Raw genomic sequence first — 14,459 nt, forward strand, 5'->3', positions numbered from 1 at the left:
GATGACTGAAGAGACACACGCAGATGACTTTAAAGCATTAACCATGTGTTTCATGCCCTTTCTGCAGGGGGATGAGCCTCCAGAGCACCTTTGCCAGCAGACATGGCCCATTGGACGTCGGAATTCTGGACACGTTTGTTGATGCCCACATGCACATGTGTGCACAAGCAGATGCAAAGGGATTGCAGACCTACATACTAGAACTGCTGACGTGTTCCAAGGAACTCCAGGCAAGGTGAGCAGCACAGGGGGGCCACAACAAAGCAAAGCTTGCACCAGGCGAGTTGCACATGCAGGCTTAGTCACAGCACTGAGGGTGAGCTTGGACGAATATTGGTGTTGAAGCACACAATGCAGATCAGATCTGTTGGTGGACTGATGGCTCTTGATTGTAAGGTTGTCTGGGACACCTGCAGGGACAGTGGCACATACCCTCCAGTACACCAAGGTCCATTGAGGCACTTGTATCAACCATGTAGCCTTCCGAGACATGGAAAGGGGCAGCTCACAGGGACATACAGCAAGGGACATACTCGGGTGCAGTGCATTTAATTTCCATGTAGATTTTGATAAATGCACTGCCAACTTTGTTTCGGTCATGGTGGTACACAACTTGCTCTGAAGTCATGCCTTGCTATATGGGTCTGTCTGCTTACCCAGGGAACATTGCATGTTGTGTGAATTGTGACACATTGGTGTTCCATTTGCCACGCACCCACCAGCGGCTGACTTACTGCATTGACTGTGTATGACCCATCACAGGGGTAATGTTATATATGGGTACAAAGCATCTACACCAGACTGTCTGTTTGTAGAGTAGTTTGTTGCTATGGGGCATGTTTGGTGGTGTGTTTTTGTGTAATGGGCACGTACAGGTTATTGACTGTGGCGCTCTTTGCAGCATTGCAGTGCTCCTGTAACCGGACCTGAGAGTGCGCAGGCAGGAGGCCAGCACTCAAAACCAGAGTTAAGTGTCTTGTTGTTTTTCTTTCAAACTGCTCTGCATAGGCTTGCTGGGGGGTGCACTAATGCATGGATGAATGTGTAATTCAATTTGGTATGTTTTTGTTCCCCTAATCACCCAGAATCCTATCCAATTTTGAACCCTGTACCCTCTACCCGGTGTTCCTGATTCCCGTACCTATCCAAGCAATGTTCCCTAACCCTCTTTCCCCGCTGGGGTTGTGGATGCCTGAGTAAGCCCCAAACTTGCAGGCGCCAAAACCCTAGAGGGGGTGGTTGGTTCGTGCCACTCCTAAGCCTGGACTACAGAAGGCCATGACAATGATGTCCAAGTTTGTTTGGATTGTGTATGTGTTCATGCAGGTAGTACATTTTAGTGCATTCACTACTTTCATGTGTCATTCCTCCTCCCCTCTCCTGCCACTCATTCCAGTTATCCAGTATGCCAACACCTGTCCCGACTGCATATCCCTGACCCTCCTTCCCCACCAGGGTCTCAGAGGCCTGTGTGAGTTTGACCTTGCAGGCACCCAGGACACGGTGGGGGTGGTTGTTTCGTAACACTCCCGCGCCTGTACACAGGACCTATGACAGTACACATCCGTTCATGGTGCATCATTCTATGTTATGTACCACACATGGTTCACATCCTGTTGTGACATTGTTTTACTGTGCTACCTTGGTTGTTACATCATTGTGGTAGTACTTGGCCGTTGTGAGGTACTGCTACGTCAAGTCATCTACTGGAGGGTGTTCAGGTTCGTTTTTCTGGCTTGGATTTTGTGATTTTGCAAATGAGTGTGGACTCTGAGGGTGCAGGCACCTTTTTACACACAAGGTGGGAGATGGTAACGAAGGGGAAAGGTGATCCTGTGGCCAGGTGGAATTGAGGGTTGAAGGCTCCATGGCCCAGGTGCAGTTGTTCAGTGGGTCATGGTCATTTGTGAGGGAGGGGGGGGGTTGTTGTTGATAGTTGCCTTGCCCTGCAGTGCGATGGGAACCCTGACATTGTAATGGTGGTATCCTATGTACATGTTGTGTTCTGCTGATCAATGCCTGTTCATGTGTTGTGTTTACCTTTCAGGTGCGAGGGGATAGTTGTGGTTTGACATGCTGGGGTGTACACATGGTGAATGTTCACATGTGATGTGTAGAGGACACTGATGGTCACTTGATTGCACATGCATATGTTGAGTGCATGTCTTTACTGACCCACACACTTGCACTCTGATACACTACATGTACAACCACCCTTGCATATCCAAGTGTACACTGTTTGCCTTCTGGTGCCCACTGTGTCCATGCAGCACATGTTCTGTGACCAATTATGGATCCTGTACATGCCTAATTTGCTTTTTGATGTGGTCTGTCGCTTAGATGTGATGCTCAGGGTGTGCATCACACACAATGGGCCTCATTACGACCCAGGCGGTAAGTTACCGCCTGGGCCGTCACTTTACCACCATGGCGTAAACTACGTTTACGCCATGGTGGTTGGCGGACTTACCGCCCCATTCCGACCTTGGCGGGGCGGTAAGTCCCCAATCCCCATTTACCCTTCCCCATTCCCATTTTTGCCCCATAGGGCATAATGGGAGTGGGGAAGGCGTTAATTACGCCACCGTAAATTACGGTGGCGTAATTAACTCCATGGTCCCTTAGCGCCATGGATTTTAACACCCGCTAAAAGCGGGTGTTAAAAGCTCCATGGCGCTAAGGGACCTCGTAATTGGCGGTAAGGGGTCGGCGCAGCTAACGCTGGCGTAAACCCCTTACCGCCAGGGTCGTAATGAGGCCCAATGGCTGTTCACTGTGCTGTGCGCTGAGCAGTGTGTTGCAGGAGTTGGACACAGCACACAGAAGCTGCCGTGTTGATTTTGCAATGCACAATGTGCATGTAGACAGGCATTCATTGTTATGGTACGTCTACAACTCTTGTAATGCATTTGGAAATGACTTATTTTGGGTGGGAGGTTGTTGGTCAGTCATTTCATCTGATTCCATGTCAGGCATCATTGTCTGTTGCCACTGTACATTTTGGACATGGCAATGTGTACCTTATTGTTACTGTGTTGGTGTATGGGTATTGCTTGCCATGTCATGTTGTGGTTTGGGAGGGTTTGAGTGACATAACAGTGATGGCCATGGCCTGTTTTGCAGGTGTGTGTGATTCACACCTTGCATGTCAGGGTCATCCGCTTCTCAAAGCAACTAGCTGGGGGTAGATCTCTCTCCGCGGCAGGGGCCTCCCTTTGGAACAGCCTTCCTGCCTCACTGGAACTTGAAGAGGACCATCTCCAGTTCGGGAAGCACCTCAAGACCTTCCTCTTTGCTTCTGCTTTCTCTCTGCAAAATTCTTCACTGGAACTGCACTGGATCTGCAATTGGGCCACTCTCACCGACCTCGGTCCCTGGCCCAGCCACTCTCCACTTGCACTGCCTCCCTGGCAACCCCTGCACTGCTGGACTGTCTCTCTATCCCTACAGACCCCCCTTCCCAGCACTTGTCTGCACTTACCTTTGCAGTTGCCACCAGCTGGCCTATGTATTTGTTTTTTAGTCTACTTACCCTGTACTGCACTCCCCCCCTCCCCTTCCCCTTGCACTTTTCCCTTCCCCCTACCCCTGCACTTGCACAATCTAAATGACACCTCGCCTAGTAGTATCGTTGTCTGTCTTCCCTTGTTCTCCCCTCCCTGCCTCATCGCACCTTGAAATACTTGTGTATAGGCCATATCATGTCATGTCATATGTGTGCCTTTTGGTCACACAGGATAGCTTGTGTTTAAGTAGCTAGGGATGCAGACAATGTGGCACTTCCATGGCAACTATCTCAGGGTGGTAGGGTTGTGACAGTTGACTGTTTCTTTGTCATCATCGATTGTCACCATGTATGTGCCAGGCCTGTGTGCACTCCGTAGGGGTGGGAGTTTAGGTGAAAAATGTGGCCACAAACTGGGTCTGGGCTTCCTCGCCACGTGCCCTGTCCCCTCCCATGGGCAGCGCCTGTGCCTGTGGTTGGGGATGTGGGGGCACCACCATGTCCACCGGTACGCCCTGCCGTGTTGCAACATTGTGCAGGACACATGCTGCCACAATGATCCTGCACACTACTTGGGGTGCATAGAGTAGCTGCCCGCCAGAGAGGTCAAGGGAGCAGAAACGTGACTTGAGCACTCCGAATGTGCGCTCCACTAGGGCCCTGGTTGCAATATGGGCGGCGTTGTATCTTACCTGGGGTGGTGTGGTGGGGTTCCGGATTGGCGTCATCATGTGGTTGCTCAGAGGGTAGGCACTGTCCTCTGGGGAGGTGTAAATGGTTGTGATTATTGGGGTTTGTGTATTTGTGTGTGTGTGTGACATGCATGCATGTGCAAGGGCATTTGTACTCACCTAGGAGCCAGGTGTCGCCATGCTGCCCAGCTTCCAGGGCCCGGCTCAGGGCGGACATTCTGTATATGAAACTGTCATGGGTGGAGCCAGGGTAGTTTGCATAGACAGAGGTGATGATTCCCTTTGCATCGCATACCACCTGTACATTGATGGAATGCCAGTGCTTGCGGTTTCGGTAGATGTGCTCAGTGGCCCTAGGTGGACGTAGGGCCACATGGGTGCAATCTATGGCACCAAGCACTTTGGGGAAGTGTGCCACCCTGAAAAAATCCAGGACAACAGCCTGCCTTTATGCGGGTATTCTGGGCATGTATATGTGCATGCGGACTGAGGGGCGCGCTGTCATGATTGCCAGTACCTGGTGTAGGCAGCGTGACTGCGTGGCCTGTGAGACCCCCCCCACTATGGCAATAGTCCGCTGAAATGACCCAGTGGCCAAAAAATGCAATTCATTGAGCACCTTCTCCAAGGGGCTCAATGCTTGGGAGCAAAGGGTGGGGGATGTAAGGTCATCTTCCCACTCCCTGACCAGGTCTAGGATGATATGGGGTGGAAACCTATACCTGTCGTAGACCTGGTCGTCAGGCATCCCAAAAAGGTTTGTCCGTGGTGCGAAAATGCGTGCCCTGGCTATTCTCCTCCTCCTGCGGTGTCCCACGATCAGTGCTGCGACAAATGGGGCATTCATCGTAGCTGTATATACGTGTTTGTTGTTTGCGCGCACTTTTATACTGTGCGCGGGGACGCTTCCGCCTGCCTTCGTGTGATGGACGCGTTGATGCCTGTGTGCGTCTTTTGCCGTGCGCGGGTTTCCCGTATTCTTATCCATGAATACGGGTTGTTGGCGTGCGTGTGGGTGTTCCGTGTAGTTCCCTGCAGTACTTCCCCAGTTACGCCTTCTTTTTCACGCGTTATTCCCCATTACGCATGTTCCGCCCACTGTTCCGCCCACTTTGGTTGTGTGCGCCGCGCTATGTGCGCTTTTGCTGTGCGCGTAGCGCACGCCGTGTGTGCCTGCGTGCGCCATGGCAGGATTGGGCGCACGGACAGCGGGAAACACGCGCAGCGTCTTCCTTGAATCGCACGCGTGCACGTGCGCTGTGTTTCTCACGCTTGCGCTACCTTGCGCCTGCTTGCGCTTGCGCTGGGATTTTCGGCGCACGTTTGCTCCATGAATCGACCCCAAAATGCTTTACAAAAAGCAAGCAATCCACATTAGAGACTTGTATGCAAATTGTATTTTTAGCTGTTTGTATTTTCCACTATTTTATGAACATTTAAATCCTTATGATAATTGATTCAATATTGGCTATGCACCATATTCTTTTCTTTTGCCAAACTTGGTGTTTACTATTAGAGTGATTTTAAAACACATGTTGATTCTTTGGAAATTATTAAACACTAGTGTTTTTCACTCTAAATTCTAAAAACCTAAATGTAATTAAAATCAGTTGGGAGCATAAGTACATCTCTTATGCCCTTAACAAGCTGAATACCTATCATCATCTTAGCACCATTAGGTACCGTTCAAGTTCCTTTTATGCGGCAGAACAGTTTTTATAAATGTTACTACTGCTAATGAGATTGAGATGTTGCCAGACATATGAATTCTATCCCCCCACGTATCCGTAGATAAAGTCCTATATTTTTTTTTTTTAAATGTTTACAATATTTCTCTCTGAGGTGGGTCAAACCTCTGCACTCTCCAGCTCCTGTGTTGTAAGCAGCTAGACCTGTGGGGGTTGAAACAACAGCTGAAAGGTTGCTGTTTGTTTTTTTTCTTTTACACATTTCCTGATTGTTTAATAAAGAAGGTTTTGCCAAAAATAGCTCCACAACTTACATATAAGAGCAGAGGGTTTTAATTTGTACATGTTTAAGTTGTAATTTCATGTTTTAGCACATGTTCAATTTCTTCAGTGACTTCTATGTAAAGGGTGAGTTGGTCATCATTTAGCTGTGATGTGAGCACTGACAAATCTTGTTTAGATTACTTGGATTGAAACATGGTGCTTTGTACTTCATTCATTGCTATTTCTGCTTCATTTCGAAAGAGTGGTTCTTTAAGTGGTTCTTCGCTTCTTGTAACAGATGATTAACTCCCTTCAGGAGTGTATTTATCTAATATTTTGTTCTGTGTCCTCTTCTTGTTGCTTTCATTTTCCTTAAATGCAGCTTCAAATGTGTCATTGTTGTTGTGATGTTGCTTATATAAATAGTATGATGATGCTCTTGTAAACAGTTATACACACAAGCCACCTATGATGTAGTCATGTTCTCAATGGAATGCCTTGCTGTCACCATGAGGTAGTGTCAGAATATATTTACTTGTCATGTGGAATGTTTGGGATTGAATCTGCCAGTTATTGAGTTGTTGGTGGCCCAGCTTGAAGGAAGGAGATGCTGGGGTTCTATATATAATTAGCTTGGATTAAAGTTCCAGTTCAATCCTTCATTGGAGTATGTGTGTTCTTTCATTCGTTACCTAACAATTATCCTCCTTTTCTCCAAGGTTTGAATGGTTGTAGCAGGGCTATCTAATACAGTTCTCATTGTTGTGTAGATTTAAAGGATAATTAAACATAGTTAATCAGGCTGAGTTTTGAAAGCCATACTAGGCTTCCTTCGCAATTTAACACTGAGTATTTGCCAGTTGTTTTATCTGGCATAACAGTATTTATTAATGTGTCAATAATCTCATTAGCCAGTCCTGTACATGGTTTCAGTACTGACAATGTAGTCAGCCATGTGTCTACTGGGTTTAGATAAGGTGAGGCCAATTGGTCCAGGGACTGTAGGGTATTTTGTATAAATTTGGGGCTTTGCGGTATTTTCTTACCACCAAAAACAATGTTAATTTGACAATGACTATTCCTTGCATTCAGATTGGGTTTGGCTTTATAGTGGAATACATTTTGTTGGTGGTATTTTGGTGAGCATAATTTCTTTGTTTTATTTGTGGCCCCAACATACAAAACCCCTTCTTTTGTTTAGACCGTTCTTGTGATCTCTAGAGGCCTCAGACTTCTACATTATTCAGAAACACCACATTTTCATAAGGACGTTGCCATCTACGGCTGTTATCACTGATTTATCTACACCAGTGAGCTATGTTTCCATAAATTATTCACACTAACATGTGGTATTATCACTAATGTATTTACATTAGTGAGACTATGTTTCCATAGAGTATTCACAATAACATACGGTATTATCACTAATTTATTTACATTTCCATAGGCCTCTCTCTGCTGATTCATGTACGCTCAGCAGACTATTGCATTATATTCCACTCAGAAGCCACACACACATACCCTGAGTGGAATCACGCGCACAAATATTTATAATGTTTATGACATTGCTTCATCTGTATAGGAAACTTGGCACATTAAACATCCTTCCCTCTCCTGCAGAGTATTTTTTCTAGAGACATCAAATGAAAAACAGAGGCAAGAACACTCTTAGGCAGACTGTGTGTTATCACAATTTCATTTCAAAATGATACATTACCATTCTTGTGAGACAATCCTCTCTGAAATAAACATAAGAGAAACAAATGCAATAACACCACGAATTTCATGTCATGTTTGCAACAAGAAAAAGAAAGATTACATCATTTGCCTTGTAACATAATAACGTGGCAGTTAAACACAGGAGAATTCGCTATCGCTACCCTGCCTGCTTGATAGTAAATCATTTGCCCGGCAGTCACAATAATCTCACTCCATTTGTATATTTACCAGCTATTTGTAGCTCTCCCACACGCAATCTCCCTTGGCCAGTCGCCTTCGATGAATGAGCCCAGGGTTTTCTTTGTGTTTGAAGTTTGAAGTGCAAAGCGAGAACACGGAGTTCTGAAGCCGGTGCCAAGTGACTAGGAAACCTCAGTTACTGAAGGTCAGTAATGCAACTGGTGCGACCCCTCCCAGCAGCCCAGCCAGGCGATCTCACAGCAGCTCCAGAGAAGTGACCTCACTGCAACTCCGCAAAATGTCTTCTCCCTGTAATTCTGTCAGAGACACTCCAAAAAACCTCTGTTACCTCCCCTAAGTTTACGTAGCACCAACCAAAATTCATAGATTCGCCTCCTCCTTCCGCAACAATAGCTCACTTTTACAGAAAGCAACTGTATCTAACTTATTTCCTGGTATTCAAATTTTGCTTCCTGCAAAGACAGTGAACAGGGCAAAGAAAAATTGCACGTTTAAACAATGATTCTCAGCCTGCCTCATTTTGCACATGGAGAACACATTATAATGTTAAGGAGTTAGAATCGTGTTAGTATTTGTTAGTTAAGTTAATTAATCAAGTATCTAATGTGTCTCCTGTAAGTGAGGCATTTCAAGTGAGAAAAAAAAATGGTGCGCTTTTAAATAGGTATTGAGAAAAAAAATGGTGTGCTTTTAAAATAGATAGCCCATGCAGTGGCGCTGCACTCCAAAACACGCTAAATTATACTACATATTCTCTCCTTTTTCTTAGAATTTGGCCATGGTCCAAGCCACAATTGGAAGAAACTCAACTTGCTACTTTTCTTCTTTTAAATCATAGCAATTCAACAAAGTGAATATTCACGTATGAAAAAATTAAAAATAAAAATCACTGTTCAACCATCGTAATTTGAAAATTCATCTCTGAGTTCATCAGTTCTTATAAAATATTTTACATATTTCTTCCCAACGGAAGTGTCCATAGTCCAGTTGAAGTCAACCATAAAACAATAAAATAATATAAATAATTAAAATAAAGAATTAACATAACAGATTAAAATAATCAATTAAAATAATAAATCTGTGGAACTCCATACTCCAGGACACTTGTCTGCCTCTAATATGTCCTGACCAGCGATGTCACATCATTTGGCTCATTCGGGTACTCTTTCATCCTGGCACTCTTGGATCCTTTTTCCATAGGAGTCATTTCTTTTTGGTATTCCGGTTACTTTGTCTTCACCTCCACCCGGAGGCAGGCATCATTTGATCTTCATCCAGCGGACTCCAGGACTCCATCATCTCCCGTGTCCTCCGGTCCTGGAACCTCCGACCCAATGTATGTTAATATTCTAAATCAAATAGAAAAGAAACAAATTAAGTACATAGCACAATACTAACTTCACCCTTTTGCCAAAAATAAAATTATATATATCCATGCACTCCATAAGTCATTTTGCGCTCTTCCTCTTGCTTTCTGAAATTAAGCACATGTTAAAGAGAAAACGAACATACATAAAATATCATTCAACATTTAATACATTTTCATTTTGGAAACCAACTCCATTCATTTCAGCTTCCATTTTTTTTTTTTTACATATATACATATGTAATAATCAATCACCTCTATTTTATTTCCCTGCTGTTGCCCTTTGACTAAACCCATTTACCTTACCTTATTTTATGTATTCAAGGGACTTTATCTGTTTCTACATGCTCAAGCCTTTTCATTTTGTGTCTGGGGTGCCATGGTTTAATTTGGTTTACATGAACAAACTGTTCTGTTGCTGTTTCACCTTCAGTTTTCAAAATGTTATAAACCACAGGAGAGACCTTATCTATAATTCGAAATGGCCCCTGCCAGGCTGCTAGAAATTTTGAATTTTTCTGTTTACCTTTCCCAAAAGGAAATTTATACACCTGATCACCCACACAATACTCTTTCACTGATGTCTTTTTTATCATAATATGACTTTGCACTGTCAGCAGCTCTTTCTAGATTTCGCTGTACAAAAGCAAATGCATGTTGTAAATGCTTCCTCAGTTCATCAATGTATTCATGAACTGTCGATGTGCTCACAAGTGTCTGCTCATGCGTTCTGTATAGAAGGTGTTGTGGTAATACCATTTTCCTACCTGTCAAAACCTCATGTGGGCTAACACCTGTTGCTTTGGCAGGATTTGACCTGATTGCCATCAAAACCAAAGGTAAACGTAAATCCCAGCCGGATCCTGCTTCTGCTACAAATTTCTTTAATATGTCCACAACAGACCTATTACAGCGTTCAACTCCCCCAGAAGAAGCAGCTCGATATGCAATATGTAATTTCCTTTTCACACCCAGTATTTGCCATACCTTACTCATTAGAGCGCTTGTGAAATGACTCCCTCTGTCTGATTCTATTCGTTGTGGTAACCCAAACCTTGAAAACACATGATTCACCAGTTTGCGCACTACAATCTGGTGCAGGAATACACTCAATCCATTTCGACATCAAACACACCACACTCAAAATATAACGGTTCCCCCTGCTCGATCTCTTTACAGGCCCTACATAGTCTATTTGCAAATCTGACCATGGAAGAGTTAAGCCTCTTTTCATTAATAGTGTTCTATGCATTGGTGAAGTAGGTTTAAATTGGGCACATACTAGACATCCTCTCATATATAATTCCACATCCTGGGACATATGTGGCCAGTAAGCATAATCTTTTAGTATTTCCAATGTTTTTTGTGAACCTCTGTGGCCTGCAGTTATTGGATCATGTGCATGGTGTAGCATTAACCCTCTGAATGAAAGGGGTACCACCCACTGTATCTGTCCTGTTATGGACTCTCTAATCATGAGTCCATCCTGTACTCTAATTCGTTTTTTATTCTTTAATAGCACCCTCAACTCTTCTTTTCCCATACAATCATTTTCTGTTAAAGGGTTTTGTTCAGGATCTATCAAATGATTATAATAGATTCCCAAAATTTGATCATCCTTTTGTGCCTCAATTAGATCTTGATCTGGTGTATCATAACTCCATTGTACCAATGGCTGATCTATCTCCTTTGGTGCTTTAGAACGTGTTACTGCATCAATTTGTATTTCACCAAGTAAATGTTCAATAGGTAGCATTTCTCCCATCACAGCCCCAATTTTAGCCAGCTGATCTGCCTTATCATTCCTCTCCTATCCTCTCCTGGAGTTTTTAAATGCCCACAAATTCTCCTCCAGTATATTGTTAAATCATTTCCTGACACCAATTTGTCTATGGCTTGTATAATTTTTCCATGTTTAAGTGGCTTTTTGTTGTATGTAATCATGCCTCTCGCTTTCCAGCCAGGTAAATATTCCACAAAGCTATTTCGTGCATAGTCAGAATCAGTCACCAGGACAATTTCACTAAATGTATTATCAACTCCAGTAGCAATTGCTTTATAAATGGCTGTCAATTACGCTACTTGACTGCTCCTAGCTCCAATTCTCATCCCTATACTGGGGACGCCTTCACATTTCAACCAGACATTTCCTATTCCTGACACTAATTGTTTATTACTGTCATTTTCAATGTGAAAAGCACAACCATCAACATATACAGTTGGCAAATTCTTGCATGTCTTTTCATCAAAAGCTTTGTGTGGTGATTGCTCAAAATCCTGTAAACTAGATTCCACTTCTACTTCGTTTGATACATGTTCAGCTGCACAGTCATGTAGATCTGCTAAACTTTGAGCAACTGGGCTTTTTTTTATTTTGGCCATATCTCACTTCTACGGGAAAACCTTGTAATGCTAGCGTCCATGAAGTGATTCTCGACTGTGCTAAGTTACCTGACCTGATTCTTTTACTCTCTAAAAACTGCAATGGTTGATGATTGGTCTCAATAATTACCTTTTCTCTCTGAACAATGGGGCGGAAATGCTGTAGCGCTCACACAGTGGTCAAAAGGGCCTTTTCTCATTCACTGAATTTAATTTCAACTTGGGAAAATGCCTTACTTGCATAGGCAATGGTTTTGTGATTCAAATCATGTTTTTGTGATAGCACTGCTGACATACACTGTTCAGAGATACCTATTTCTATAAAGAAATCCCTATCCTTTATGGGGTATGCCAAACATGGTGCCTTTACAAGACATTCCTTTAATTTAGCCACTGCCTCAGACTGCTCTTTTTGCCATTTCCAGGGTATATTCAGCTTTAACAGCTTAGTTAATGGTTGAGTAATTTCAGCATAATGTTAATTGAACTTCCTGTTATAGCCCGTCATTCCTAATAAACGTTTTACCCCTTTCACATTTTTAGGGTCTTTTAGTTTTTGTATAGCCTCCACTTTCTTCTTTTGTGGGTTTAATCCATGTTCAGTCACTTCATGGCCTAGAAAATGCACCTTTCTCTTGCACCATTGTGCCTTTTGTAAAGATACTTTGGTGCCTGCTTTCTGCAATTGGCCAAGAACATGTCTTATTTCATCAAAATGTTTTTTCAAGCTTTCATTTTTTATCAGTACATCATCCACATAAACTATGGTACCTCTTTCCGCAGCATCAGGCATGGCCTTTCTCAAAAATATTCCAAATTCACTCCCACTATTGACATACCCAAATGGACATACCCAAATGGAACTCTAACCCACGCATATTGCATCTTATCAAATGAAAATGAAAATAAATTCTGAATCTCCTCTGCCAATGGCACACACCAATATCCAGAGGTGAGATCTAACGTGGTAAACACTTTTGAACCATGTACCTGAGCTAGGCCCTGATCAATGAATGGCAGTGGCCATCTGGATACTGGCACTCTTTTATTTAACTCCCTCAAATCTGCACATAGCCGCCATTGACCATTTGGCTTCAACACACCTAAAATAGGTGTGTTGGATGTGCTATGAATGGGCCTGATGATTCCCCAAGACTCCAAATTTTTAATAATCTCTGCCAATGACTCTAAACATGCCAGTGGTAATCTATACTGGCGCACAAATACTGGGCTTCTGCTACACCCTTCCGGTAGCGTGGCCACATGTAAATCAGTTAGACCGCAATCATAAGCATCTTTTGCAAATACATCTTTAAACTCCATAAATATTTTCCTCAGTTCATTTCTATCCTCTTCGCTGTCACATGCATCCGCTGATAAAATCTGCTCCTCTACCATTTTGGAGAATTCTGGAAATGTTCTGGAATGGGAATCTCGGCGCTTTCCTCTAACTGTGTGGCTGTGTCTCTCTGTAAAGCTGCCACTTTTAAATGTTTTGGCATATCAGCTTCCACTTCAATGGGCTGATTTTCTATTTCATTTTCATTTAAGTTAAATGTTATGCAATCCTCTTGATGACAGCACACTGTCTCACTTGAATCATAAGGGTACACAGAATGAATTTTAAATATTCCTTTGGGCTGAGAATTCAGGTGTTCTGGCAACTCACCCTTGGCATCTACATACTTTTCAGGTATATTTCCAATCACTATGTTATTCAGATCTGCGGTATAATGTGATTTTTGTGTGGCCATTCCTAATGAGGAGTTTTCCTCTAAATGAATATCTTGACAACTTTTATTATTCACCATAATTTGTACAGACCCTTCACCAATATCTAAAATGGAATGTATTCATAATCCAGGCTTTGCTGTTTTATGGATTCATTCAAGCACACAAATGAATCAGAATCTTTCATCTGCTGTCCATTTCTGCACTTCAGTGTTATTGCAACCTGTTTGGTGAATGAAGGGATAATAGTATCTTTCCTTAGTTGTAATTCAGTTGTATATGGGACCAGCTGTGCACAATGATAAGCCAATCTTCTGTCTTCAAATTCAGGTGCAGGCCAACCTTGGCGTGACCATATTTTTTGATTAAGGAAATCTAACACCATACACATTCTATGCATGTTATCATTGCCCATGTAAAAGTCATTTTGTGTTCCACTCACTATCCATACATTATGGTAAATTGTTCTCTGCCCAATGCAAATTTTTAGCATGCATCTTCCTGCAATTCAGTTTTCAAAGTCTGGACTGTCCAAACCAGAGACATATTGGTTTTTAATTCTAGATTTCGGGATCTCCTCCCTCTCTGTTATTTTTTGCAACAATTTCTCATTAATGAAACTCCTTTCCTGTTCAAGTTCTAAAGTGGCTTTTGTTGTTTTAGAATAGTCATTTATACCAATGTGAACCCATGGTTGCTCATCTTCCATGTGTATTTCAGCAAGAGTGGTGATGTGTTTTTCTGAATCTGCTTTAGGAGCAATATTCTGTTTGCATGTTTTCTCTTTTAAATAAAAGCGTAATGTGTGCTCATCTATGGCAGTTTGCCATCTTTTCATTGGGTCCAAGTATATCTGTACAGATTGTTTCTCATCTTCACTCTGCATTTTATCTTGGCACATCAAAATGACA

This window comes from Ambystoma mexicanum, chromosome 11 (assembly GCF_040938575.1).
Source record: "Ambystoma mexicanum isolate Mex_15411 chromosome 11, UKY_AmexF1_1, whole genome shotgun sequence".
In the NCBI taxonomy this organism is placed as follows: domain Eukaryota; kingdom Metazoa; phylum Chordata; class Amphibia; order Caudata; family Ambystomatidae; genus Ambystoma; species Ambystoma mexicanum.